The 24574-nt window shown below is 50.2% G+C and overlaps 1 protein-coding gene across 1 annotated transcript in view; it reads right to left on the reverse strand.

The window, feature by feature from the left end:
* The window catches only part of EIF4G1 (eukaryotic translation initiation factor 4 gamma 1), a 119140-nt gene extending 97556 nt beyond the window's left edge, over positions 1-21584 (reverse strand). Inside the window, 1 exon segment of the mRNA XM_048506946.1 lies at positions 21468-21584. The gene's annotated coding sequence lies outside the window, so the exon portion shown is untranslated.
* Positions 21585-24574: the final 2990 nt, after the last annotated feature.

Below are 24574 nucleotides of genomic sequence, written 5' to 3' on the forward strand. Positions count from 1 at the left end.
GCCTGGAATCGCGATGCAGAGGCAGCAGTGACAAACCACCTTCAAAGGTCTCTTCCCTTGAGAGCCCGACAGGGCTGCCCCTAGATTTCTAGGACTTGAAGGCACCGTCCGCCATCCTCACCACCAAACCTCACGAGATGAACGTGCTAGTTTGTTAGGGTTGGTTTTCCAAAGTGGGGGGGGGGACGACACTCGCAATTGGTCCCCGCTTCTGAGCGTTCCCCGCCTCAGGGACATCGGGAGAAGCGGAGCAGAAAAAGAAGAGTTTGGATTTATACCCTGCTCTTCTCAACCATAAGGAGTCTCGAAATGGCTTACACACAGCTTCCCTTCCCCATCGCAGACCCCTTGTGAGGTAGGCGGGGATGAGAGAGTTCGGAGAGAGGACTGTGACTAGCCCAGGGGTAGGGAACCTGCGGCTCTCCAGATGTTCAGGAACTACAATTCCCATCAGCCCCTACCAGCAGGGCCAACTGGCTATGCTGGTAGGGGCTGATGGGAATTGTAGTTCCTGAACATCTGGAGAGCCGCAGGTTCCCTACCCCTGGACTAGCCCAAGGTCACCCAGCATGTGTCCTCTGGGTGTTTCTGGTCCACGCCGCAGCCACATTTCGTTTGCGCCCACCACCTGGTGCCAGAATTCCAAAGGCGCCCTCAGGCCCAAGAGCGTTGGGGACCCCGTACATAAAAGACCAGCCATTCCTGGGCCACAGAAGATACCTAGAAAGCTTGGAGAACAAGATGGCGCCATTTCGGCACACTAGAGGACCCTGCTTTTTTGAGGCTGTGCTGGCACTAGCCGCAACAAACTCAGAGACGGACCCGAGCGCGGGTTCACCAGGGTCGTGCAGTCACAGATGTGGCCCAGAGAAAAAATGACCAAACAGCTGTTTCCTGGGGCACAGCCCAACACTGTCTCCCCAAAAAAATTGCTGTCTCCCCAAAAGAGTCGGCTGTCTAGGGAGGAAGGAGGCGCCGTGCCCCAAACAGCTGCCTTCTCTGACAGCTGGCCAAGCTAGCTGCTGTCTGATTCACACACACGCCCGAGACTTTAGCCACTCAAGGCCTGCTGGCATGGTATCAATTAACCAGGCTAACCCCATTAAACAAACACCTGGAAGGTTAAAGCAGGCAGGAGGAGGGATTTAAACCTGTAGCCACAAGGAGCTGGCGGAGCCGTCTGCCGGCGCTTCAATTTGTGCACATCGCCCAGGAAATTATGGAGACTGACGCGGGACCTTACGCGAGGCAGGCTGGCTGGCGGAGCAACCCCCCTGTCTGCCCTCTCGATATCCCATGAATTCTTTCCCACTCAAACGGTCCTAGGATATAACAGAGTGAGGAAAGGGGTCTTTCCGCTAGGACTTGGATGCACACCTTCCATCTGAAATGTTCAACCCCGTGCGGGGCCGGTTCCGTGGAAAATGCTCTCGGAGAAGCATGTTTGAGCCTCCGTCCGTAGGTTTGGTTCTGAGTGGAGACTACACAGCCAACCCTGCCCCTCGACCCATTTTTGGTGGTTACGCATCAGCCGTTTGCTTTTGCTGTCAAGTCATGGCTGATTTGCAGCGACCAAGTATTGCCCTTCGAGAAACATGGACCCCGCACCCAATTTTTCTCAAAGGTTTCAAGACTTATCACGTTCTCACGTCAAGAGTTAGCACAGAAGGACACCACAGAGCTGGTTTAGGTCTATTAATCGCGACCAACTTAGGAGTCCATATTATAAACCTAGTCCCTTATGAGAACTTTGCCCTTCTAATGAAGCCATCTTCGGCCTCCTTGCTCCAAGTAAATGTATATTTTCCGCCGTTTACACATAGTGATGAATGCGTACGATGCTGGTCTCAGTTCACCAACTATTTTATTTATGTGAACCAGCAGCGGACCCCTAGATTTCTCCTTACACTAGGACACAGGTGCCAAACTCACGGCCCTCCAGATGTTATGGACTACAATTCCCATCAGCCCCTACAATTGGCCATGCTGGCAGGGGCTGATGGGAACTGTAGTCCATAACATCTGGAGTGCCAAAGGTTCGCTGCCACTGCTCTAGAGATTTATTTTTTTTTGCCTTCCTCTAGGCATAAAGGATTTTTTGTGTTGTGCAGGGGGTTGGACTAGATGACCCTTGCTGCCCCCTTCTATTTTTCATGATTCAGTCCAAACTTCAGGGGCATTCGTCACCCTGCAATTCCCCACCCAATTTATTATTGTTATTGTTATATTCATCCCACCCAGAATGTACCTCGCTTCCTTTTTTTTTCACACGCCAAGTGTCTCCTTCTAGAGCTTGCATCAACAGACTGAGCAGCGACCCATAACCGGCGCTTCCGCACATGCAGAATAACGCACTTTCAATCCACTTTCACAGCTGTTTGCAAGTGGGTTTTGTTCTTCTGCACAGTAAAATCCAGCTGCAAAGTGCATTGGAAGCGGATTGAAAGTGCATTATTTTGCATGTGCGAAAGTGCCGTCCATCCGAAGCGCGGGGAATACCACTACCCTATCTTAGAGGATTTGCTGTAAGGATTACTGACATAATGCGAAACACTCGGTTACTGGGAGACAGCGTTAAGAATGGGAGAGCCGGGTTCAAATCCACCACAGTCACGCTCTCTCAGCCTAGGCAACCTCATAAAACTATTGGGACCGGAAGGATAAAATGGAGGAGAGAAGGATGAAATAGGCCACCTCAGCTTTCCGTGGGGAAAGGAAGCAGAGTCCTAATGAAGAAAGTAAATAAACGCTATTATTATTGGACACCAACTCTATTATTATTGGACACCAACTCAGCTGCATCTTGCCCTTCTGCCGAGGAGCGTTACAATATCTGAGTGACAGCGTTTAGTCCTGGGATATTATCATAACTTGCTAGTTGAGTTTCAATTGGCCAGTCATCTACTCAAAGTGGTCAAGATTTCCTACCTGCTGTTTCTGCATATTGTACATCGTTAGTATACAGCCGTGGTGGCGAACCTTTGGCACTCCAGATGTTATGGACTACAATTCCCAACACCCCTGCCAGCATGGCCAATTGGTTCGCCACCACTGGTATACAGTAACATTATATTGAAGTGATTACGCACGGTCCCCAGGATTTGACGTCAATTCACCAGCCAGATATTCAACCAGTAAAGCTGTCCTATTTGCTGCCTATGGCCCCTTCCGCACACGCAAAATAATGCGTTTTCAAACCACTTTCACAACTGTTTGCAAGTGGATTTTGCCATTCCGCACAGCTTCAAAGAGCACTGAAAGCAGTTTGAAAGTGCATTATTCTGCATGTGCGGAATGAGCCTATGTGTTTTTTTGTCCTTTAAATAATGTGCAGCTATGATGCTGCATTGGGCTATGTCCATGGTGGCGAACCTTTGGCACTTCAGATGTTATGGACTACAATTCCCATCAGCCCCTTCCAGCATGGCCAATTGTAGTCCATAACATCTGAGTGCCAAAGGTTCGCCACCACTGGGCTATGTTCAGTCCTAATAAATGATGAAGTAGAAAGGAATTTGCTCTGCACTTGAAATCAGAATAACCTAAGAGTTTTTATTAAGACCTTTCATAACAATTGTTAGGGCTCTATAAGCAGAGGGAGCTAGACATTAACTTTTTTGTGGTCCCGATTTAACAGCAAAACTTTTGTCTTGTTTGTTTGGTGGTCTTTACCATGTTTTCCTGTTTTTTGGTTTTGTCACCTCCAGGGAAGCAGCAAACAGACTCAGCACCCACACTTAGGGGGAAGGGATCTTCCTCACCCCAGGGTGCTGGCCTATTTGTCTGTGCCAGTGTTTCATTATATTGTAAGCCGCTCCAGGCAGCGAATGCGGCAGCAGCTTCTTCAAAGGCAGACATCACCAACAGCCACCCCGGCTTGAGGGTGGTCAGACACTTCCGCCCCGGCCTAACCTGAATCCAGCTTCCTTCACAGATCCCCTTTCCGCCGCTGAGTTCAAAGTCTCAGCAACGACTGGAGGACTCTCCTTCCAGCTGTCAAGAAGTACAAAATTAGGACTGCGAGCGGCAGGCAGGTTCTATTCCCTTCCGGCCAGCCCAGATGTTGCCAAATACCTGTGCTTGTCCCATCCACATGCACACTTGTTCTTTGTATTGTTGAAGGCTTTCACAGCCGGATTCAACTGGTTCTGGTGGGTTTTCCCACCAGAAACACTTGTTCTTTGTTCGTACAGACAACTTAGATGTTAGGTCTCGAACTATGAAGCAACAAACGGACTCTGCATTGTTGATTAGCAGCATTTATTGATAGGCACTGAAGCACCCACCTTGTCAAAGCCAGTTCTGGCGAACCTGGATTTTGCTACCTCCATTATTCCGATGTTAATCCCACTCCCATTTTTCCAAGGAATGTGAGAAAGAGTTAGTTTAGTGCTAAGGTGCCCCAAGGTCCGCGATAGAGCCACCTGGCATTCGGCCCCCACAGGTCAACAGAAACAATCCCGTTTCCCACGAGACCAAAGTGTCAGGGGAAAGCCTAGTTATCTACTCAGCATGTGAAGCCATAAAGCAAAGATCAAGGAAAGAATGCCCCAGAATGGCAGTGATGACATACAGCAGGCTGGTATCTTGTAGCAATTACATTGAGCTAGGAATGCATCTCAGTCAACTAGATACGATCCCCCTGACAGTAGACTGAGCAAAATGCTTCAGTGGGGCTACACCAGAGGGAATGTCTTATTCTTGCATGGCACAGGCTGACATTTCTTTGCTCTCCCCCCACTTGGAGAACGATAAGAGAAAAAACACGCCCAACCATCCCAGAGCTGTCCCCTCAAAAACAAAGTATAGGCTTGCCTGGGGCACGACATACCCCTTGTTCACCCGAAGGTCCTACTTCACTGCTGACAGACCTATCACAGTCCATAAAAGTACGCGAAGACAATCAAGAGTCGCATATCCTGTCTAAGAAGAAGACTTTGGATTTATAGCCCCCCTTTCTCTCCAGTAGAAGACTCAAAGGGGCTTACAATCTCGTTGCCCTTCCCCCCTCACAACAAACACCCTGTGAGGTGGGTGGGACTGAGAGGTGTGCGGGAGTGCACAGGCTAATCTGAATTCCGCAGATAAGCCTCCACAGCTGAAGCGGCAGAGCAGGGAATCGAACCCAGTTCCTCCAGATTAGAACGCACCTGCCCTTAACCACTACGCCACTGCTGCTAAGCAAGAAGATATTAACATGCGCACCAAGCGCACAGATATAAAATTATCACCTGGTAAGAAAGCTGACAGAAAGGAGGTTATCAAATTGATGTACTGTCCAATGGGAGAAATTATTGCAGAATTCAGTTCTTCACCAAGCCATTTCCTAGAATCCAAATGGAAAATCTGAGAAGATGAAGAAGATAGACAGAATCAAGAGACCCTGAGGAAGCGAAAGACTTTGCACTATTTCTTAGCCATAGAGTTCGTAGGAGGACTTGACTATGGGGCCAAACAGGCAGTCAAGCCCCGCCTGTGAAGTAGGAGGTTAAGAAGCAGCACAAAGGCCCCTTCCGCACGTGCAAAATAATGCACTTTCAATCCACTTTCAATGCACTTTGCAGCTGTGCGGAATAGCCGAATCCACTTGCAAATAATGGTGAAAGTGCATTGAAAGTGCATTATTTTGCATGTGCGGAAAGGGCCAAAGTTCTTCACTCTCAAAGACCCCCTCTTGACTCGCTCCGTCAGGTTCATCTCTTTTCTCAGTTTCGAGCACAGCACGGAAGCAAATTGAGAGGTCTCGCAGGGAAGATCTTAAGAGATCGGTCTCTGCTGCCTGAGAAATGGATATGCAAAACGCCACCGTTATCACACAAACATTGCATGTTCAGGCACAAGCCCCAGAAGCTCTCAGTAATACCAGTACAAGACTTCAAAGAGGCTATTCAATCGAACTGCACTGTTCATCGCTTTTCTCCAAGGAAGCAGCCCCAACAGTCCAGTTTGGCCCGAAGGCTTGGGAGCAAAGGGGAGTCGGTCACAGTCAGTACTTGGATGCAGTGGTGGGATCCAGACATTTTAGTAACAGGTTCCCATGGTGGTGGGATTCAAACTGTGGCGTAGCGCCAGTGGGGCTGGGCGGGGCATGACGGGGGCGTGACCGAGCATTCCGGGGGCGGGGCATTGCTGGGCGGGGCTGTGGTAAGGACGCAGCCGCTGCGCCGGTCCTTGGGCGGGAAACGAATGCACGCAGGCGCAGGCTGCCATGCACGCCGGTGCACCTCCTGCTAGACTGCTTCAAGTTCTGCGCGCTACTGCTGAGAGGAGGGGCGTAATGAAGGCCAAAATCACGGGGAAAAATCACCAATTAGTAGCCCCCTCTCGGCACACACTAATAATGAGTAACCTACTCTCGGGAGCCTGTGAGAACCTGCTGGATCCCACCTCTGCTTGGATGGGAGACTGCAGAGGAAGATTTGGGTTGCTATTCTGAGCAAGGAAAAAGCGACGCACCTTTGCTGGCCTTGGACATCCCATGACTGGGGTTGTCATGAGTCAGTTACACATTCTTCTCTTCCGGAAACAGCAGGGCAGCCTACGCGATTTTTGCTCAGTTCCCTCCATTTTACCTTCACAACAACCCTGCGATATAGGCTCGGCTGAGAGGTGGTGACTGACTCTAAGACGCTCAGTCGGGACTTGAATCCAGGACTCCCCTTTTGTTCGGCATCGCTCAAGCGGACGTGGCTGTCAGCCACGTTTGTGACACTGCAAAAAGGGCCAGCGGGTCACAACCTGCCCCACAGCCACACCAATACTGGTCAGTTTCAGTGACCCATCTCAGAACAATGCACGGGGAAAACCTTGCTGTTAGAATAGGGAGCAGGGATGAAGCCCTGGCTGCTGGCTCCGTTGGACTACCAGCTCCACCTTCGTTGAATGGAGGAGGAGGAGGAGGAGGAGGAGGAGGAGGAATTGGATTTATATCCCCCCTTTCTCTCCTATAGGAGACTCAAAGGATCTTACAATCTCCTTTCCCTTCCCGCCCTCACAACAAACACCCTGTGAGGTAGGTGGAGCTGAGAGAGCTCCAAAAAACTATGACTAGCCCAAGGTCACCCAGCTGGCATGTATTGGAATATACAGGTTAATCTGAATTCCCCAGATAAGCCTCCACAGCTCAGGCGGCAGAGCGGAGAATCAAACCAGGTTCCTCCAGATTAGAGTACTCCTGCTCTTAACCACGACGCCACTGCTGCTTCGGCAGATGGAACAAAGACTCTTCCAGTTTCCTGGCAAGCAAAAGAGTTGGAGCAAGAATCCAAGGAAAAGAAACGCACCTCTGATTTCCAGGGGGAGGGGGAGACAGGGACAAGAAAAGCTCATCAGAATCTGTTGCCAAGCTGACTATACCATGGAGCCAGGCGTGCACATGAAACAGTCCAAGTCTTAAGAACCCAGGAGGTGGGGGGGGGGGGGGGGAGACATTTACTCTGCGCATGGTCAGGAAGCCTGGGTTTCCACCACAGGTTAAAGTGGTGGAAACAGATTTCGGCAATAAATAAATCATTTAATCTATTACATTCCAAATTCCTTCGGAAACTAATGGGGCTCCCTAGATGTGTGCTTTATGCTGCGTTGTGCGTTGAGATGGGCCTAACAACTCTAGAAACCTCGGCATGGATAAGGGCCATAAAATATTGGCTGCATATACATGTTCTAGTGCAGTGGTGGCGAACCTATGGCATGGGTGCCAGAGGTGGCACTCAGAGACCTCTCTGTGGGCACGCGCAAACAGAGTCGCCCCCACCCTCCCACACACATCTAGGCTGGTCTGGGCCGCTGGCCTCGATTATTAGCATTAAACCTAAGACCTAGTTTTGGGGAAGCAGTGTAGGTAACCCTGCTAAGCACTGTTAAACCCCACTGGTTTTTATGCGAAGAACTAAAGTGTCATCCTTTACCTGGGAGTAAGGTCGGTTGCTGGCAATGGGGCTTGCTTCTGAGTAAACCCTCCTAGGGTCGTGATTCACCCGTTGGAAGAGTTGCATGGTTGCTTCAAAGCAAAGCCACCAGCTACCACCAAGCTTACTCCCGAGTAACGCACGCCTCAGAGCCGACTGTTTTTTCTAAACTAAAACCTCAGTATTCAGGTTAAATTGCCGCGTTGGCACTTTGCGATAAATAAGTGGGTTTTGGGTTGCAATTCGGGCACTCGGTCTCAAAAAGGTTCGCCATCACTGTTCTAGTGGGATCCAATAGCTATATTCCCTCTCTGTTATCAGATCACTTTATTTCAGAATGGTATACTTTGATCTTTAGAAAGGTTGAAGCTATTGGGTTCCCCTTGGAATCACTCCTTATGCTCACAAAGGTGGAAGCCTTCAGACTAGTTAAGAATAGGCTCTTGGATCTTGATTTTCATAATTTGACTCGTGCTGCCAAGTGGTGGAAACTGCCAGACAGCCACCTGACAGCAACGCTGATTCTGTGAACTCTATTCTGTTCCACATAAAGGTGTTAGCAGACTGTATACTCCACCGCCGCAGAACAAAGCATGCCGGACCTTCTTTGTTGTAGTGTGCTCCGTCTGGGTCCTGGTGCCTGCCCCACCCTGCTCTCCCCACCCATCTGAAAGCAAAAATACATTTTGACATAAATGCTCTTGCACAGGGGTCTTCAAACTGTGGCCCTCCAGATGTTCATGGACTACAATTCCCATCAGCCCCTGCCAGAATGGCCAAGTGGTAGGGCTTATGGGAATTGTAGTCTATGAACATCTGGAGGGCCACAGTTTGAAGACCCCTGCTCTTGCATCAAAGGCCGCCGTGTTCGATAACGGACCAAAAAAATTGGTTTCGATAGTGGCAGCGCATAAAACTGAATGACAATTCTCATATTTGTTGGGGACTATATTCTAATGCGGAAGCATAAAGTTCTCTCAGCTGACCAAACTAACATCTTTATGTGAAACAGAAGTATAGGCAGATTGTGAAAGGGAGAACAAAGAAAGGATGAGTCAGGGCTCAGCTCCGGCAGCCTTTCTTACATGCCCGGGGGAGCGTCCATCACCACTTCGGAGCCAGGAAGGAATTTCCCTCCAGGTCAGGGATCCTGGAGGGTTTTTTTTTAACCTTTTTTGCATATGACACGGGTCACTGGGGAAGCAATGGTGAATTTTCTGCACCATCTAGGTCCCTCCCAGGACAACAGGAGAGGGCAGCTTTCCTGGAGAGAAGACGGAGAAATTTCCTACAGTGGACAGGAATGTGTGGGTTTGGGTGGACAGGCAGCACCACTGTGAATCACATAACATCCTTTGTGAATTAACTCTCACCCCTACAGCGCTTTACCAACGATGAGGACGGAAGAAAGTTGGCAGATCTAAAAGGGGACTTGCAATCCCAGAGACAGCTGCCTCCACTGTGTTCTTACACAATGTTATTCTTCCTTCTAATTCAGGGGTGTCCAACTCTGGCGCTTCAGATGTTCATGGACTTCAACTCCCATCAGCCCCCGCTGGCATCGGCGGAGCATCACCTGAAGTGCCAGAGTTGGACACCTCTGTTCTGATTTTTCCCAGGAGCTCCCAACTTTCTTTCTTTCCCCCCATAACAGAACACATCAAGTATTTCTGCCTACTTTTCTTGTAGCAAAACATCCACATGCTTCATGTCTGGTATCTGTCTGATCGTCACTATAGCAAGGGGGATTTCTTGCCAGGCAGCCCAGCACTCGACGCAAGACCCGCATCTAACTCACCTGTTCAGGTCACCTGTGCTGTGCTAAAAAACCCACCATGTACCAATTTGGCTCTGAACTGCTCACAAGCACCTGTGCTTTAGTTTGAATATAAAGGGGGGGGGGAGGAGAGAATATTCCTTAATCACCCTGATTAGTTCTCCCTGACACCCATTTCCACAGGATGCGGAAGATGACTCAGCTCCCGCCTCCCTTGATGAAACTCGGGTGTGCAATTTAATGCCGCGGCAAGATGAAAGGTTGTGGGTCAACCTGCCCGAGCGCAATCCAGGCACGCCGACATTCGCGTTTATGGGGCGGTTAATAGGGAACGCAAGACGACCCAGATCGTAAAATTTTGACAAAGCAGCTATTGCGAGCTTCTTATTTGGTTCCAGTCTCTCGCCGCACAAACCCAACCAGTCTCTAGGTCCGTGGTGGCGAACCTTTGGCACTCCAGATATTATGGACTACAATTCCCATCAGCCCCTGCCAGCATGGCATGGCCAATTGGTCCTTTCACTGTCTTCCCTTCCAGAAAAATTTATACTGTATGCTCCTCAGGGCAGGGACCTGGGTTTTTTCTCTCTCTCTCTCCCTCTTTGCTTGTGTTAATCAGGAAGCATCACCTATGGAGAGAGCACCGTACAAATATCAGTTAACGGCAGGTGTGCAATTATTTCCCCAAGGCAAAGGGGGTTTTTGATGCATTATTTTGAATGGATCCCCCTTTTCTTCCTGTTTAGACTGGGAATGGGCCATTATAGCAACCAGACAGGCAGGCAGCAACCAGACAGGCAGGCAGCGAAATATGGAAAAGAATGACATGCTGGGGGAGGGGGGGGGGGAGAGATAAAGAGTGCGGAAGCTGAAGGTCTTGCAAATAGTTCTGCCCGACCACGCGATTGACGAAAGTTGCACAACCAGCGCGCTACCCAGCGCCACAAAATGACCCATCAACCACCAAGTATTACATTACAGATTAAAAGGGTGGAGTGTTTTTAATCCTGGGATCGTGCCCAAACTTGGAAAAATCAGGCCCAATCGGTTCACGGGGCAGGAATGGTTGGAGGGAAGAAGCTCGCGGCTCGGAGCTCCGCCCGGCCCGGCCCATGGGCAGCTTTCGGCCAAAAACACGGCAATAAGAAAGGAAGGAAACAATTGGTGAACTGAGACAGGGCTGGCCCATGTTCAAGTACCAACCGGGCCACATGACACTCACCTGGGACCTTGGGCCAGTTAATTCTCCTGCAGCCAAAATTATCTTCCATTGCTGCTCAGAGGATAAAATGGGAAGGAGCAAAAGGAACCACGCAGAGGAAGGGGGTAAAAATGTAGGGACACGCATAGAAACATCAGAGTTGGGGGGTACCTCCAGGGTCATCTAGTCGAACCCCTTGCACAATCCAGGAAAATGTGTTGCGCCAGCTGCATTGGCTCCCAGTTGAATTCCGAATCATTTTCAAGGTGTGGGTTTTTACCTTTAAGGCGTTACGCGGCCTGGGACCCTCGTACCTTCGGGACCGTATTACCCCATATGTCCCTACTCAATCTCTGCGTTCAGCAGAGGCCAACTTGCTGGTGGTTCCCGGCCCCTCAATGATGCGGCTGGCCTCCACGCGGGCCAGGACCTTTACAGCTCTGGCCCGGGCCTGGTGGAACACTCTCCCCCAGCTGTCCGGGCCCTGCGGGATCTTGGTGAATTCCGCAGGGCCTGTAAGACTGTGTTGTTCCACCAGGCCTTTGGAGTGTCCAGCCGCTGATGGTGTGGTGCCCCCTCTCTGCTCTGTGCTCTTGCGCTGTTTACATCAGGGTAACCCTCATATTGAGGGGCCCGCCGTTCCTCCTTTTTGGGGAAGGTTTTTAATGTGGGTTTTTGTGGACGCCTCTTATTTAATTATTACCGCTGTTTTATATGAAGTTTTAGAAAGTTTTATTGATTATTAATTGGATGGGGCTTATGTTATTTGTTTACTGTGCTGTATGATTTGCTCCTTTATTTAATATTGTATGAATGTTATGCTGTATACCGCCCGGAGCCCTTCGGGGATCGGGCAGTATAGAAATCGAAGGAAGGAAGGAAGGAAGGAAGGAAGGAAGGAAGGAAGGAAGGAAGGAAGGAAGGAAGGAAGGAAGGAAGGAAGGAAGGAAGGAAGGAAGGAAGGAAGGAAGGAAGGGAAGGAAGGAAGGAAGGAAGGAAGGAAGGAAGGAAGGAAGGAAGGAAGGAAGGAAGGAAGGAAGGAAGGAAGGAAGGAAGGAAGGAAGGAAGGAAGGAAGGAAGGAAGGAAGGAAGGAAGGAAGGAAGGAAGGAAGGAAGGAAGGAAGGAAGGAAGGAAGGAAGGAAGGAAGGAAGGAAGGAAGGAAGGAAGGAAGGAATAAAACAACTACCTCCCTCCCCCAGGCTCCCCAGTGACCCCTGCTCATGAGGCCAATTCTCCTTCCAACAGAACAGACGTGAGCCAGTGAAGCTGTCTTAGACTGCATTAGACCACTGCCGAATTCAATATTGCCTGCTCAGATTGGTGGGGGCTCTCCACAGCCTCAGGGTGAGGTCTTCCATATCACAATATACCTGTTCCTTTTAATTGGAGATCCTGGGGGATTGACCCTGGGACCTTTCGGGTGCCGAGCAAATGCTCCCCCACTAAGCCACAACCCTTCTGCCATTGAGAGCCAGCGTGAGGTAGTGGTTAAGAGCAGGTGGATTGTAATCTGGAGAACCAGGTTTGATTTCCCACTCCTCCACCTGAGTGGCAGAGGCTTATCTGGTGAACCAGATGTGTTTCCGCACTCCTACATTCCTGCTGGGTGACCTTGGGCTAGTCACAGTTCTTCTTTGGAACTCTTCTCGGCCCCACCTACCTCACAAGGTGTCTGTTGTGGGGAGAGGGAGGGAAAGGAGCTTGTCAGCCACCTTGAGTCTCCTTACAGGACTTTACAGACTTAAATCCAAACTCTTCTTTTTCTTCAGTGTCTTACAGCACCCCAGTTCCTATATGCCAGTGATGGCGAACCTTTTTGAGACCGAGTGCCCAAACTGCAACCCAAAACACACTTATTTATCGCAAAGTGCCAACACGGCAATTTAACCTGAGTACTGAGGTTTTAATTTAGAAAAAACGGTTGGTTCCGAGGCAAGTGTTACTCAGGAGTAAACTTAGTGAAGAAACTGTGCAACACTTCAAATGGGTGAATCGTGATCCTTGCCAGCAACCAAGCTTACTCCCAGGTAAAGGATCATGCCCAGGCCAGCCTAGATGTATAAGTGTGTGGATGGGGGATTTTCCACCCCCCTCCCACATGATGAACTCTGTGCGCGAGTGCCCAAAGAGAGGGCTCTGAGTGCCACCTCTGGCACCTGTGCCATAGGTTTGCCACCACTGCTATATGCACATCTAGAACAACTGCCACCTCTGGTTCTGTGTGCGCAGTAACTAATGGCAATTAGAAACCTTGTTGGACTAGATCCGGGGGGGTGGGGGCACAACAGCTTAAAAATGTAACCTTGTGCAGCTTAAAAAACACAGCTTGTAACCTTTTTCCGGGCCTTACTTCAACAGATGCATAAAGCAACAACCCCAGTTGGCAGATTATATAGCGGATGTATGTAGCCACCAGAAAAAAGAGAAACTGATCTACATCCAGTGAACTCAAGCAAAAGTCCTTGGAATTATCATAACCTCTTTGTCTCTACACTCAAACGATAACAGAGGGGCCTTCGCTCACTAGCCGAGGCCACGTTAAGTCCACACGGGGCCCCAGGTTGGCCTGCCAGGTAAGACGAGGTTATTTTCCAGCCCTCCTTCCATTGACTCAGTCGAACGTGACTTGCCTGCACAGACTTTCCTCAAAACCAGGGATCTTCAAATTATAGCCCTCCAGAAGTTCATGAACTACAATTCCCATCAGCCCTGCCACTTGGCCATGCTGGCAGGGGCTGATGGGAATTGTAGTCCATGACCATCTGGAGGGCCATAGTTTGAAGACCCCCGCTCAAAACCTTTGAAATAAAGGGAGCTAGGGAGGTTTAGTCTGGAGAAGAGAAGACTAAGGGGGGGAATTATAGCTATGTTTAAATATCTGAAGGGATGCCATGCCGAAGAGGGAGCAAGCTTGTTTTCCGCTGCCTCAGAGACTAGGACACGGAGTAATGGATTCAAGGTGCAGGAAAACGGATCCCACCTAAACATCAGGAAGAACTTTCTGACTGTCAGGGCTGTTCAGCAATGGAATTGACTACCTCAGAGTGTGGTGGAGTCTCTTCCTTTGGAGTAGGGGTCTTCAAACTATGGCCCTCCAGATGTTCATAGACTACAATTCCCACGAGCCCTACCACTTGGCCATGCTGGCAGGGGCTGATGGGAATTGTAGTCCATGAACATAGTTTGAAGACCCCTGCTTTGGAGGTTTCTAAACAGAGGTTGGATGATCATATAACAGGAGTGCTTTGATTGTGTGTTCCTGCATGGCAGGGCGTTTGGACTGGATGGCCCTTGGGGTCTCTTCCAACTCTATGATGCTATGAACAAAAAAAACACATAGCAGCTTTGAGCCCCGACATGGTTCGGCCTTATTTCGAACAGGAAAGCGGGCACGGGAGTCCCAAGTTTACCTGCCCTGTTCAAGATCATGCACGCAAGATCAGGGCAGGAGGATCAGAAGATGCTCATGGAGTAACTAATTGCCTTCCTCGCATCCTCAATGGAAGGAAACATCCTCCTTCCCTTTCATTGAAAGACTACAGACAAATGGAGGGTTCTAGGTTTCCTAGCTACTGCAAGCTATAGAACCTGAAGGTGTGGGTAATCATAGTAATTTCAGCGCATCACGGCGCATTCCAGAGAGCTTCACGTCACCACAGCGAACAGCAAATAGGTCACTATTATTGCTTGACCTGAATGGCCCGGGTTAGCCTGACTTCATCAGATCTCAGAAGCTAAGCAGGGTCGACCCTGGTTTGTACTCGGAAGGGAGACCACCAAGGATGTTGGAGTTGCCAGCGAGGCATAGTGGTTAAGAGCAGGTGCGCTCTAATCTGGAGAACCAGGTTTGATTCCCTGCTCTGCCACTTGAGTTGTGGAGGCTTATCTGGGGAACTAGATTAGCTTGTGCACTCCAACAGACGCCAGCTGGGTGACCTTGGGCTATTCAGTTTGAAGGCTAGTCACCTATTTCACAGGGTGTTGTGAGGGGGAAAGGGAAAGGAGTTTGTGATTCCTTTGAGTTTTCTTACAGGAGAGAAAGGAGGGATACAAGTCCAACTCTTCTTCTTGCTGGGCAGTGGCCGGCAATGGCCCCTTCTGAACGTCTCTGCCTGAAAACCCTAGAGAGGCTGATGGGAATCGTAGTCCATGAACATCTGGAGGGCCAGAGTTGGACATCCATGCCCTACAACAGTGGTGGCGAACCTTTGGCACTCCAGATGTTATGGACTACAATTCCCATCAGCTCCTTCCAGCATGGCCAATTGGCCATATTGGAAGGGGCTGATGGGAATTGTAGTCCATAACATCTGGAGTGCCAAAGGTTCGCCACCATGGCACGACAGGGGCTCCACAAGCTGGCTACTACATGACAGCCCTTTGCACTGCGTTGTGAAGCCAAAGGCTCAAAACAGGTTGCCAACAGCCAATACAGAAAGCTCATGAAATTTTGAACTTGGGCACAGCTCATATTTTCATTCACATGACAGAACCTTCTCGCCACACGTCCGAAGGCATGATCTTATCTGCTGTGGCCACTTCCCTTGAGTGCCCACTAGGGAGAGCCCCGCAGCCCTGTGCGTGCCCACAAGGCATCCAGGTAGGCCAAAACCCTAGACAGGCAGGATTTTCTCCTGCTTCTCAAGTGGAGGAAGAGGAAGCGTTTTTCCCCTCCACCCTATCATTAGCCTCTTCCTTGTGCTGCCCTTGAAAGCGCGGCTCCACTTCCCGTCACCCACCCTTCGGAACCGACAAGGAGCAGATTGCAACAGGTGCCAGCTACAAGAATGGCAACTGGCAGCAAGGCTTTCTGGGCACGTGGGACGTTGCGACATGCTTTCCTGAACACCCACAAGCATGAGAGTGCAGGCAGATTGGAGAGCTGTGTTAAAAAGCCACAACATACTTTTCTTCCCAACTTATGTCATTTCTGCAACCACTTTGAAGGGATGATGAAGAAGAAGAGTTTGGATTTATATCCCCCCTTTCCCTCCTGTAAGGAGACTTAAAGGGGCTTACAAGCTCCTTCCCCCCTCACAACAAACACCCTGTGAGGTGGGTGGGGCTGAGAGAGCTCAGAAGAACTGTGACTAGCCCAAGGTCACCCAGCTGGCATGTGTGGGAGTGCACAAGCTAATCTAGTTCCCCAGATAAGCCTCCACAGCTCAAGTGGCAGAGCAGGGAATCAAACCCAGTTCCTCAGATTAGAGTACACCTGCTCTTAGCTGGGATGGTTGACAACCAATTTTGGAAGCAATATATATGCACTTGAGTAGCATCCAATTATTATGTCACATGCCCAGCTCCACCAATCCAGGGTTTTGTGGCTTGCCCACCCAATAAAATACAATGATGGTGTTCAAATTGCATTACACTGGTGCCTGGGTATATGCAATTTCCTATATCCAAAGCAATCTCAATAATGCTTCACATCATGGGTGAACGAAATAGGCCTGGATTGTAGGAGATCTGATCTCAGTTGTGTTGCGTACAAGAATGTACAAGTACACACTTGTGGTTCGTGTTGGGTGAGGATCTCTGAGACCCAGAGTCAAATCCCCACTCAGCCATGAAGCTCACTCAGTGACCCAAAGCCAGTCACAATCTTTGCATGATCTACCTCGCAAGATTGTCGTGAAGATGAAAAGGGCCAACAGGAGAACGACATTCGCGGCCCCAACTTCTTTGGGAAAAGGCCAAAAGGAAAAATTTACTGAACAAGCAGAGACACTGCTCAAAAAGTTCCATATGCTGCTCTCAGTAATCTTTATCACAGCCATGCTGCCAAATGTAATACTATTCCCCTATTTCACAGGACAGACTAAAGCTGACAGCTGCTAGCCTCAGACACCTCTGAGTTTTTAGTGAGGTATTTCCCAACTCTTTTAAAAAGGACAAAACAACTGAGGAGGGCGCTTGACCACAGCAGCCGCTGGCCATGCAGGCTGTAAATCACAACGGCCATTTAAAGTCCAACTCACAACAAGCGGCCATGCTGCTTTGCACAGAGGGGTAAACGCTCGAAGGGCAGGATCGGGGAATTATCCCAACAGCCTGACACCCACCACCCAGATCTTAACTCGCCAGATCCGTTCAAAGCTTCTGGAGATCGGCAGAAAGGGAAAATGTCAGGGCGGGACCTGCAGTCTTTCACGCTTTCTGTGTTGGGCCAGGTCTGGCTCTTAAGAGAAAGGCCCCAATATATCCACTGCCAGCTTGATGCCTGTAGCCTCCCCCATCGGAGCAAACCCAGGCCAGGATGCCACCCAAATTCAAGATGTCCTCCTCTGCTGCCTCGAGTCTTCCAAAGGCAGCTGGGGGGGGAGGGGGGATGCAACCCAAATTCAAGATGTCCTCCTCTGCAGATGTCCTGCCCCTGCCCACCACCCACCTGCCAAAGGCCCCTGCCCACCTCTGCTACCTCGACCCTGCCCAAGGCCCCTGCCCACCGCCCACCCCAGCAGCCACTCGCAAAGGAGAACCCGGGCACTTCAGCACCCCCAACTGCTGTTTGAGCAAACATTAAGCGAGGGGGACGGGAAGGATCTCAAAGTTCAGCCTGGTGGAAACTGGCTTACTGTTTTAAAAAAAAAACGAGAGAGAGAGAAGAGCGAGGAGGAGGAGGAGGAGAAAAAAAGTTGGGCAACTTTTTTGGCAACTTCCATGTTTAAAAAAAAGAAAAGAAATCTCCCTGTGGGGAAACAAGGAACAAACAGATGTTGCCCTGGGGAAGAAACAAGGGGTGTGAAATAAAGCAACGTATATAATTTTAGGGGGGTGATGAATATTTACAATTGGAGGGGGGGGGGTCCTGAATGTTTAGAAAAGAGGGGGGGGAGACAGCAAGCCCCCCCCCCCACCGGTGAAGCCAGACCCCCTTGCAGCACCCACTCTGGGCCAAAGGGCACCTCTGCGTCCCCCTCCCCCCGCCCCGCGCCCCCAACCCACCTCCAGCTCAGGCCGAGGGGGGCTCCGTCTCTTCTCTCCCACCATCAGCCGGGGCAGCCGGCCGGCCCGGACGAGGAACGATCCCGCAGCCAGGCAGGCCGCGGCCCGCCCGCTCCAAGGACACGTGTCCCAGCCGGGAGGCGGAGGAAAGGGAGCGAGGCCAGCCAGGAGGAACACGTGGGCGCAGGGCCAGGCCCGGCGCGCGCTGCGTAAAACGGCTCCCCCCCTCCCCGGCCATTCCGCCCTGGGGAGGCAAGCGGTCCCCCCCCCCCCCGGGGGACGGATAAACCCGGCCGGGGGTCTCGAGAGCGTCGCGTGCTCAGGGCAAGCAACTCCCCCCTCCCCCCCAAATATATATATATATCTAAGTATAGGGAGGACCGCATTATTTCGCCCGTGCACAAAAGCCCTGAGCAGGAAGGACCGGCTATATTCTGGGGGGAGGTGGGGGTTGAGAAGACCCCGCTTGCACAACACCCGGATCGGGTCCAGGAGGGATTTCAGGCTCACCCTCTCGCCCTGCAGCACATACCTGGCCTTTTAATGGCCGCTATGTATGCGCAGGTATATGCTGCAGGACGAGCGGGTAAGCCTGAAATCTCTCTTTCTCTCTCTCTCTCTCTCCCCCCCCCCCGCCCCCAATCTAAAAAGGTACACTTGCAAATTCGGTAGGGGGGGGGGGGGGGTTTACAGGTCTCAGGTTTCCCGGTAAAGCCCCAGGTGGAACATCCAGTCCTTACAGGGATTGCAACACCGCCCTAAGCTTATTAGCTCCCAGCCAGTCAAGAGTTCTAGGGGATTTGCGGGCGCATAGAATCGCCACGCTGGGCACACACCTGGGTCTTATGCGGGGCAGAGAAGTGGATCTTGCTGTTGCCTAAAAGGGTCCTGTTTGAAAAAAAAATCTCCTGTTTGATTTGTAAGAGGCGGCCAAGGCTCTCCGCAAATACATCTAGCAAACAATGATGGGAGCCCCCGCAGATCCACACTACAGAAAACTAGACACTTGCGAACAGGATCAGGTAATATCAGGATCAGGTAATATAGCCCTGTTATCTTAAGCCTGTTTCTAAACACTCTTTCACTGAGGAGCGCACTGTAGGCCTAAATTAGTTTTAAGCAACGTGGGAAAGAGTTAATGGTGACTCTGGCTTAAGCCTGCTTAAAATGAGCAGAGGGACAGAGGATTCAAGGGACACAATTTGCAGGTACTGTTATCATTTGCAGAAAAGAAGTCAATCTTAAATATCAGGGATGTCAGTAATGAAAAGGGGGTATTTATGTCAGGTTTCTGCCCAGGCAAGCACCTTCTAGTATGATCTCACAGAGAGGAATGGAAGAAGAGCTCGCCCTTCCAGACAGCATAGATGCAAGGGGGCTCCAACCCACAAGTCTGAGCACTGGGAGAAAGGGGGCCCTGGCCCTCACTGGTGATAACAGGATGGAACCTGTGATCTCCAGATTCCAGGTCCAAAAGAATCATGCGTAAAAGAACGCAAGCAATGTGATTTGTACACTGGGACAAATCAAGCGATCACAAGGGAAACTTCGAGGGCTGGGCTCGTGTTCCATAAAGTCTGAAGATACAGCAAGCAACACATGAGAAACCCAAATGTCAGAATGCTCTTAATGCCACAAAAACAGCTGTAAATATGAGAATCCTTTAGATATGGGACTCTGGGCCCCATACACTCTGACTGAGGAGTCAACAAGGCTGCAGGGCCTTTTATATTTACTTACGCAGAATATAAAGTATGTGTCCGATGCAACGAACCTAACAGACCTTGTACATTTCACACTAGAAAAGGCTGGGGCCTTATGCCACTGAATACTGACAGATAACAAGGGAGGAGACGAGAGCCATATAAGTAATGCATCTAAGAATAATGACGTCAGCAAGCAGGAATAGGAGAGGCCTGCCACTCCACCCATGCTGGACTGGGGATAAGGTTATCAGCTCAAACTTGAGCGTTCAAGATCCTTGGCTTGGTCTCCCCAATGCCAGAGGGGCAAGACCTCAAATAGTAAAGTCACAATACAGTCAACGGAGACTGCGGCTATGCTGCTTTACAATCATTTATTATCTATTTGAACCAGCAGCCATGCTGTGGGGTCATCTCTGAGTTGTGGATATTTCAGGTGAGGCCTGGAAATCTCCCAGAATTTCTACCGGCCTCCAGACCGCAGCGGTTGGTTCCCCTGGAGAAAAGGGCTGCTTTGGAGGGCGCAGTCTATGGTTACACACCATGGTGAAGTCCCTCCCGGAACCTCACCCTCTACATGCTCCACCTGCCAAATCTCCAGGATTCTTCCATCCCAGAGTTGGCAACGCTCGGCTATATGGCCTCAGAGAGGTATTTATTTAAAGGAGGAACATGCAACCTCGTCTGTCTACAACCTCGTCCTTTTTAACTGGACCTTGTGGGGGGTCGAACCTGCCACTCCATCCCAAGAGTAACTGCACTGCAGTAACAAAATGGGCACCAGCTGGAACTTTAAAAGCTAACAAGAATTCGTTCCGACGTAAACTTCCATGTGATGGATATAGCCGGGGTCTCCAAAGCGAGGCTTTGGCGTACAGAGAACTGGATCTCCTGCTTTAGAAATGCCACAATGCAGCAAAAAAGGGGATTTCAAATCAGGCAGTAGGGGAGGGACTAAGTATGACATATATGTAGGTTCATTCATTATATGTCCATTCACTATATATCCACCCAGTATATATTCATTCATTATATTTCGGGCACTTTTATAGGTAGGCATGATTTCCAAATCTGGCTGCTTTTGTCTGTAACGGGGATGGATACTTTGCAGCCATAAGAAACCTACACAGGTCCTTGGGGGCCAAAACGGATTCTCGTGGGGTTATGGATCCGATGGGCTGTTTATGGCATTTACTCCACCCCTTCCCAAAGAGAGCCATTTACTCCTCCCCAAAAAAGAGCCACGCTCGGCTACATGACCTCCAAGGTGTTTCGTTAGAAGAGGAACATGAGCTTAAAAGGCTCACCGATTGGACCAAGATCTTATGGAGACCCTTTCAAAAGAGGGGTGGGTGGGGAGGTCGGTATCTGGTTTGGGCGACATAAATTGTTAAATTTTGCTTTATTAAACTTGCCCCCCCCCCCAGCCAAATGGGGCGGCTTCCCTGCGCGACTGAAACCACACGAGGAGGCCATAAGGCTTGGAAGGGCGCGACCCTTGCAAAAAAAGAGCGTTCCTTTCCAGAAAGAGGAATCTCAAGGGCAGAGAAGAAAGAGCCCGGCGCGGGAGGGGAGGGAGGGGGTGATGGGCAGGCCACGCGGCCTAGCGCCGCCGCTCCCGGCCCAGCAGGCCCCACAGAGCCGGCCGGGCCTCCCCCCCCCACGACCCACCCCGTCGAGGAGGGGCGCCGCCGTCTGCACATGCCCAGAGGCGCGGCACGTGGGCGGAAGGGCAGGCGAGGACACGGCTCGGCCGAGTAGGCCTCCGCCGCGCTCCTCCCACGTGGTGCCCAGGCCGGGCCCGGGCAGAGGCGGCGGGGCGGAGGGAGGAGCGCCATGGCGGCCCAGGCCCGGGCAGGGCGCGCCAAGGCCAAGCCAGGCGAGGCGGCGCGGGGAGGCGCCCGCGGCCCGCTCCCTCCCCGGCGGTTACCTTCAGTCTCGTTGGGTGCGGGGAGCGGTGGGGCCCGACGCGGCGGCGGCAGCGCAGCCCAGCACGACCATTTCCGGAGCCGCTCCGAGGGGAGGGGCGGGGCCGAGAGGAGGGGCGGGGAGGAGCGAGCGCACGGTCACGGGGAGAGGGAAGGGGCGGGGCCGGCGTGAGGCCGCGCGGGGTTGGGAGGCCCTCGTCACGTGACGCCCCATGAAAGCCTTTGGGGAGGCCAGAGCCTCTGAGAGGGGAGGGCTATCACGTGACCTCCCTCCGGCTCTTACTCGGCCATGTGATCTCCCACGAGGCGGCGGGTCACGTGGGCGGGGGGCGCTTCCGCTTCCTGGCCTTGCCGGCGGAACTCTGAAGCGACACGTGGTGGAAGCGGCCCTTTACTGGGTTGCCTTTCAGGCAGCTGGAGTGGGAAGCGGGAATGTGGGTCTCTTGAGTGCTCACCATTGTGTACAGTGTTCATCACAAACAACAACGGGAAGGGCTCCAACAAGACCCTTCATTAGGGGATTGCTGAGCACTTAATTGCGATTGCACGTGGCCTAATGAAAGCTGGTTGCAACGTGCAAAAGTGTTCCTTTATTATTTTACAGCATCTACTTGAATAGTTTAAACCTAAGATTCGTTCCTTCAGAATCTGGTCCACACTGACAGCTCACAAATAAGCAATTTAAATTATTATGTTCCTTTAAATGTCCAAATATAACATCAGCTAGAAAATTAGTCTAAACGTGAATAATTCGATCACCATTCAACACCGACAAGATTACAAAGAAGCAACTTAAATAATTATATCCCTTTAAATGTCCAAATATAGCATCTGCCTGAAAATTAGTCTAAACGTGAATAATTCTTTCACCATTCATTCAATAACTGCTTACAAAGCAACTTAAATAGATGGTAATATTCCTTTAAATGTCAAAACAGCATACGTTTGAAAATTAGTTTAAATGCACAGCTCATTTCAGGAGAAACCCTCCCATCCTAACTCCTCTCACAATACTAGACAACACAGTATCAACAGTAGAGACCTTTAAATTTCTAGGCTCCATCATATCTCATGACCTAAAATGGTCACCTAACATCAAAAATGTCATCAAAAAAGCACAACAAAGAATGTTCTTTCTGCGCCAACTCAGGAAGCTCAAACTGCCCAAGGAGCTGCTGATACAGTTCTACAGAGGAATCATTGAGTCTGTCATCTGCACCTCTATAACTGTGTGGTTTGGTTCTGCAACCCAACAAGATCGACACAGACTTCAGAGAATAATCAGAACTGCAGAAAAAACAATTGCTGCTAACCTGCCTTCCATTGAGGGCCTGTATACTGCAGGGATCAAAAAAAAGGGCGGTGAAAATATTTACTGACCCCTCGCATCCTGGACATAAACTGTTTCAACTCTTACCCTCTAAACGTCGCTACAGAGCACTGCACACCAAGACAACTAGACATAAGAACAGTTTTTTCCCAAATGCCATCACTCTGTTAAACAAATAATTCCCTCGATAATGTTAAACTATTTATTATATACTTATTATGTAATTACTGCACTACTTTTTTCATCATTCCTATTACCCATCTCCTCCCACTTATGACTGTATGACTATAGCCTGTGCTGACATTTTATTTTATTTTATTTTATGATTTTACATTTTATGTTTTCATTACTACTGATTGTTTCCTGATTGCTTACTAGACCTATATGACAATCATTAAGTGCTGTACCTTATGATTCTTGACAAATGTATTTTTCTTTTATGTACACTGAGAGCATATGCACCGGAGACAAATTCCTTGTGTGTCCAATCACACTTGGCCAATAAAGATTCTATTCTATTCTATTCTATTCATTCCACATTGCGACAACAACATGTGCATTTAGATGTCCAAATCCAACAATTTGATAAGAATCTTCTGAGTGTGCTGGATAAACACAATTGCAAATTATAGCAGCTTCAAGCCCCTTGCTGAGCTTTTTGCTATGCTTCTCGAGCTGTTCGGAGCTGTTAACAACCACAGTTGTGCTCATATAATACTTGCCGCACATTATCCAAGCTGATAGAAGCCACTATTAATTCACTATTTGTATTGTCGAAGGCTTTCACGGCCGGAATCACTTGGGTGCTGTGTGGTTTCCGGGCTGTATGGCCGTGTTCTAGCAGCATTCTCTCCTGACGTTTCGCCTGCATCTGTGGCTGGCATCTTCCGAGGATCTGATGTTGGGAAAGCAAGTGGAGTAAATATACCTGTTGGAGTATCCAGGGTGGGTGAAGAAACATTGTCTGTGAGTAACAAAGAAGACAGCCAGGTCAATAGGTGAGGGCATCTGAACAGAAGTATGAGTAACAGTGAAGTCTATAGCATGGGAGTGACAATGGAGATAGCAAGGTCAATAGGGACTTGGGTGCTGTGTGGTTTCCGGGCTGTATGGCCATGTTCTAGCAGCATTCTCTCCTGACGTTTTGCCTGCATCTGTGGCTGGCATCTTCAGAGGATCTGATGTTGGGAAAGCAAGTGGAGTATATATACCTGTTGGAGTGTCCAGGGTGGGTGAAGAAACATTGTCTGTGAGTAACAAAGAAGACGCTTGCTTTCCCAACATCAGATCCTCTGAAGATGCCAGCCACAGATGCAGGCGAAACGTCAGGAGAGAAGGCTGGTAGAACACGGCCATACAGCCCGAATTCACTATTTATTTTTGGCTGTTATTAACACCAAGTTGTTGTATTTGGGTTGGTGGCCTAGTGCTGAACACAAACCCTGGAGGTCTGCCATAAAACGCTTGCAAGTCTTGGACTGGCTGCCTTCAGACATTTTCGCCTCAGAGTCGCTGTTCAGGATTTCCAATCTCCAGGCCGGGCTTGGCATTTCCACAATAGACTAGAGACCAGTTCCCCTGAAGAAAATGGGCTCTTTGATTGGTAGATGTAACCTATGGCATGGGTCGGCAACCTTTGCCACCCAAAGAGCCATTCGGACCCTTTTTCCACGGCCCCGAAGATCTACCAAGCCGGAGAGAGCCGCCTCCGGTTCGGCCCCTCCACTCACCTTTCCTTCCAGTGCTTGCTGGGAGGCGGAGGCACTGGGCAGGGAAACC

This window comes from Sphaerodactylus townsendi, linkage group LG08, assembly GCF_021028975.2.
Source record: "Sphaerodactylus townsendi isolate TG3544 linkage group LG08, MPM_Stown_v2.3, whole genome shotgun sequence".
NCBI classification, from domain to species: Eukaryota; Metazoa; Chordata; class Lepidosauria; order Squamata; family Sphaerodactylidae; genus Sphaerodactylus; species Sphaerodactylus townsendi.